At 41.1% G+C, this 5,520-nt stretch overlaps 1 protein-coding gene across 1 annotated transcript in view; it reads right to left on the bottom strand.

Moving 5' to 3' along the window:
- NCEH1 (neutral cholesterol ester hydrolase 1) overlaps positions 1-5,520 on the bottom strand; it is a 66,258-nt gene that overhangs the window by 60,359 nt on the left and 379 nt on the right. The gene's annotated exons all lie outside the window — the stretch shown is intronic.

Here is a 5,520-nt window from a genome sequence, read left to right on the forward strand (position 1 = left end):
AAGGTAAATATGCAACTGAAACACAAAAAAAGATTTGTGCAGCGTATGGAGAAAGTGCTGTGACTGATCAAACACGTCAAAAGTGGTTTTCAAAGTTTCATGGTGGAGATTTCTCACTGGATGATGCTCCACGGTCAGGTAGACCAGTTGAAGTTGATAACAATCAAGTCAAGACATTAATTGAAAACAATCAATGTTATACCACATGGGAGACAGCCGACATACTCAAAATATCCAAATCAAGCACTGAAAATCATTTGCACCAGCTTGGTTTTGTTAATTGCTTTGATGTTTGGGTTCCACATAAGTTAAGTGAAAAAGAACCTTCTTGACCATATTTCCGCATGCAATTATCTACTTAAACCTAACGAAAACGTTCCATTTTTAAAACAAATTGTGACGGGAGATGAAAAGTGAATACTGTACAATAATGTGGGATGGAAGAGATCGTGGGACAAGCGAAATGAACCACCACCAACCACACCAAAGGCCGGTCTTCATCCAAAGAAGGTGATGTTGTGTATATGGTGGGATTGGAAGGGAGTCCTCTATTATGAGCTCCTTCCGGAAAACCAAACAATTAATTCCAACAAGTACTGCTCCCAATTAGACCAACTGAAAGCAGCACTGGACGAAAAGCGTCCAGAATTAGTCAACAGAAAACACATAATCTTCCATCAGGATAAAGCAAGACTGTATGTTTCTTTGATGACCAGGCAAAAACTGTTACAGCTTGGCTGGGAAGTTCGGATTCATCCCCCATATTCACCAGACATTGTACCTTCAGATTTCCGTTTATTTTGGTCTTTACAAAATTCTTTTTTTTTATAAATTTATTTTTTATTTATTTATTTTTGGCTGCATTGGGTCTTCGTTGCTGCGTGCAGGCTTTCTCTAGTTGCAGCGAGCAGGGGCTATTCTTCGTTGTGGTGTGTGGGCTTCTCATTGCGGTGGCTTCTCTTGTTGCGGAGCACGGGCTCTAGGTGCTCGGGCTTCAGTAGTCGTGGCACGCAGGCTCAGTAGCTGTGGCTCACGGGCTAAGTTGCTCTGCAGCATGTGGGATCTTCCCGGACCAGGGCTCGAACCCGTGTCCCCTGCATTGGCAGGCGGATTCTTAACCACTGCCCCACCAGGGAAGCCCCAAAATTCTCTTAATGGAAAATTCCCTGGAAGACTGTAAAAGGCACCTAGAACAGTTCTTTGCTCAAAAAAGATTAAAAGTTTTGGGAAGATGGAATTATGAAGTTGCCTGAAAAATGACAGAAGGTAGTGGAACAAAACAGTGAATACATTGTTCAATAAAGTTTTTGGTGAAAATGAAAAACGTGTCTTTTATTTTTACTTAAAAACTGAAGGAACTTTTCCCCAATATTTTTGGGAATTCCCTGGCAGTCCAGTGGTTAGGACTCGGCACTTTCACTGCCTTGGCCGGAGTTCAGTTCCTGGTCAGGGAACTAAGATCCCACAAGCCATTCAGCACAGCCAAAAAAAAAAAGAAAGAAAGAAATCTATTTTCTTCATAGAACAATTACTAAAATATTAATCACATTGATATGCATTGCACATCAATTCTGCTTTAGAAGTAGAAAACCTACTACAAAAAAGTTTTTAATTTCTTATTCCATGTTCATTGTAGAAAAACTAGACTATACAGATAGGAAAACTGAAGATATAATCTTATGGCCCAGAAAAAAAACACTATATTTTAAATTATATCCTTTAGCTCTTTCTATACATCTATATATAGATATATAAAACTATGTTTTGATAAATAGATATTTTAAATGGGATAACAGCATATATGTTGTTTTGTAGCATTTTCCCACTTAACACACAGTACAAATCATTTGTAGACCATTAAACTTTATTTTTACAACTTAAATTTTTTTACTGCATAGTTTCCAAAATATGGGTTTACCATATTTACTTAATCTCTTATTGTTCTTAAATTCTTCTAAATAACTGCAAAAAAAAGAAGAGAAAGGTTGCTGAATGTTCCCTCATATTTCTCATAAATGGCAGTGCTTTTGGACTAGTTTAAAAAGATTTCTGTACCTGTGAAATATTTCTATCTTTATAGCTACAGCTTTGACTATATGTATAATTACTTAAAATATATGCATCCAGAGGGATTTCTGGGTCAAAGAATAAATGCTTCTACAGCTTCTGATGGATATTGCCAAACTGCCCTCAAAAAAGTTGTTAAAATTTACATTTTCTCCAGCAGTGTATACTTCTCAATATCTCTACCTGTACTGGGATTACCATTTTTAAAAAATCTTTGCTTGCACAGCATTTTGAAATGTCTTCAGAACCTCCCCCAAACTCCCTCCTTTTGTTCTTCTAGTCTCCTGCTGCCCAATCTTCATCTAAACCTCTCTCCACTGTCCTTCCCAGATCTATTTTTGTGCTTTTCCACTGCTCAAGTCTTACAATGGCTTTGCTATAACACTGAAAGTTGCCTAGCTAGTATTTTATCCCCTTAGACTCTTAGAGCCAAAGTATCAACCAACAAATCTGATAAACGAATCCATGCTAATGTTAAGGGGCTCATTTCCAGCCACATGTGTGAAATATAACTCGAGCAGTTTAACAAAAATATATTATCTACATCAGCAGTGCATTTTATTTAACTTACAGGGCAGTGGTTCTCAATTTTGCTGCACATTGAAATCACCTTGGGAACTGTTAAAAATACTGCTGCCTGGGACTCATCTCCCAAAGATTCTGAATAAATTTGGTTTATTGTGTGACTTGGGCTTTAGGATTTCTGAAGCCTCCCTAGGTGACTCTAATGTAGCATCTGTGTTTGAGATGACTTAAGAAAGATCCTAAGTAGTTTCTTCTTACGTAATACTGGAGGATGCCAAGGAAGAAAAGTACAAGGAACATAATCTCAATAATCTGACTCATCTGCAGAAGATAAAGGAGATTAGAAGGGGCAGCTAGGGGTGAATCATTTGCCAATGACAACAGGATAAGAGTAGCATTCACTTTCTTGGCCCTGCGGCATCTTAGTTCCCAGACCAGGGTCCGAACCCGCACCCCCTGCAGTGGAAGGGCAGAGTCTTAACCACTGGACCACCAGGGAAGTCCTGAGCAGTCACATTTCTTGATGCTAGGCAGGTGCCTGCTGTGTTAGGAAGTAGGCCAAGCCTTATCTTTGAAGTATTGATAGCCTTTGTAGTTAAGCTAATCAACTCAAACGAAAATGATTTGGGTAACAAATGTTATGCCATGCAATTTAGTGACAGCATTCCAGGTTTCATTCCAGGAGGTAAACTACTTCCAGTTTTGCATTTGCTTTATTGTTTCAACAAAGTTGGGCAGTACCACAGATTTTCCCCACAAGCCATAGTGGCCCTTTGGGACAACTGTTAGAAGAATAACTACAACCAGTTCTAGCCGCTTAAATACATTATAGCACTCTTACAAAGTAGCTATTAGCCCTATTTTACAAGGAAAGCTGAGGATCAGAAAAGGTTAGTAAATGGGCTGGCCTCAGAGCCAGCAAGTGTCCTGGCTGAGGTGGGATTCAGGGAAGCATGACTCTTAACTTTAACAGTCATATTCTATTTACTACCAAGTGTCAAACCATGTTTTTCCTTTTCCCCAGGACAATTTGAAGTGACAATGGTAAATTGCTTTCCTGGGTAGAATATGCTTCCTTGTGGTCTGAATGGTCTTTCTGATATTTTACAATTCAGAAGACAAGTGATGAGAGCCACTTCTGTGCTAACCCACCTCCGGCCACAGTGTCAAGTAAGGACACTCTGTTACCTTATCTATCTCTGTGACCCGGCATTACAAACATTATCATTCCCAAACACCAGCTGAGAGCATACTCTGCAGAGGACTGTAAGATCCAAAGGCCTTAATGGGTTGGCTGCTTCGATGGGGAAGAAAAGCTTTTTTCCAAACCTGGCTTTTCCCAAATCACTTATGATAGGGAAGATTTCCTTGGTGACCAGAAAAGGAAGAATAATTTCTGTGGCCAACATAGTAGTTTGACTCTTTTTTTTTTTTTCTGTTTTTCTTATTATTATTATTAGTCATTATTCTTTTTATTGTAGAGGGCCATTTAAGCCACCCAGGTAAATACCATTGTACCCTAGAATCTTTAAAGGGTTTTAGTCCCCAGCTACATAATTTCTGGAGGAAGAGAGTGATTGTAGGGCTTCCTGTACGAAAATTGCCTTTCTTGGAGCCAATGCTAGAGAAGGGGATGGTAATTCTTTCACCACGTCAACACTGTAGTAAGCAGGAGGTCAGGAAGAGGCTCTATAGCCTCAATGGGCCCTACCTAAGAGACAATAGGGGACTTAGGGGTGGAGAACGATGCTGGATTCGAGAAAAGCAAAGTCCTAGGAATGTGCTACAATACCCTAGTTAAGGGACTTTTTGATAGGACAAAGCTTCAGAGACTATGTAATCCTACACACAATTAGTACGGACAGGGAAAAGGAACATCGACCCTCTAGGAAAATCACGTGTTTTTTTTTTTTTCTCTCTAGTTGTCATTCTTGAAAGGAGTTTACCAAAATAACCCGAGATTAAAGCCCAAGGTTGGGGGAAGGGAGGAGACTGGGTTTTGGAGGAGGGTTAGGAGTTTAGATAGAGCAGGATGCTTAGAAATACTGTTCAGTCATAGGGCTCAGCCTTGACTACAGATTGTAGTTTAGATTTTAGATTGTCTGGCACTAAAAATAATGCCTCTTACATAGAATAAACCAGAAAGTTACATTTTCCTGTCTACGGGGTTAAAGAAATACACACCCATGACACAGTAGAGAGAACCGTCACCCTGCCCGGGTAAGCCAGGGTATCCTGGCTCAGGCAAAGGTTATCTCCTCGACAGTTAAAGACAAACTAAATTCTGCAGGGCAGGCAGGAAAGAAATGCATCATGCAAACACCGGCTGCCACTGCCTCTCCAGCCAGCCAGGTCTCCTGGCCGCTTTTCTTAGGCTGAGGTGATGAGTGCCACGCATGAAATGCGAGATCTGTGCTGTTCCCCAAGTACTTGGAGGAGTCCAGCCTGCTGCCCCCGGGAATGGGGGGCTCCACTGTCGGGGACATTGGGAGGTCACCCGCGCCCGAGTCTGCTTTTAAGGTGGCTGCACTCCCAGGAACCAGAACCCGTTTTCCCCAGAGCCTTCCTAAAACATTTAACTCACTCTCTGCCGCCCTCTATAGGAGAACAAAAATGGAGGAGGGGTGGTTTATAAAAGGCTGGAAGATCCGTTTCTGGCGCTGCAAACCAAGAAAGAGGGGGGCATTTAGGAAAGAAGAAGGATTAAACAATCGTCAAATTCTATTCAAGAACTTCACCTTCTCCATTACCAACACAGACTACGAGACGCACATAGACCTAACCCGCTGCTAGCAAGGAGGCGAATGCGACACCCTGAAAATGTCAGCCTGAACCACCTTAAAAAGCGATCGCCTCACTGCGTTAGAAGAATTTGTATTCTCGTGGGACAAGGTCCGGAAATTCTGTTTCCCCCTTTAAACATTGCTT

This window comes from Balaenoptera ricei, chromosome 4, assembly GCF_028023285.1.
Source record: "Balaenoptera ricei isolate mBalRic1 chromosome 4, mBalRic1.hap2, whole genome shotgun sequence".
Taxonomy (NCBI): domain Eukaryota; kingdom Metazoa; phylum Chordata; class Mammalia; order Artiodactyla; family Balaenopteridae; genus Balaenoptera; species Balaenoptera ricei.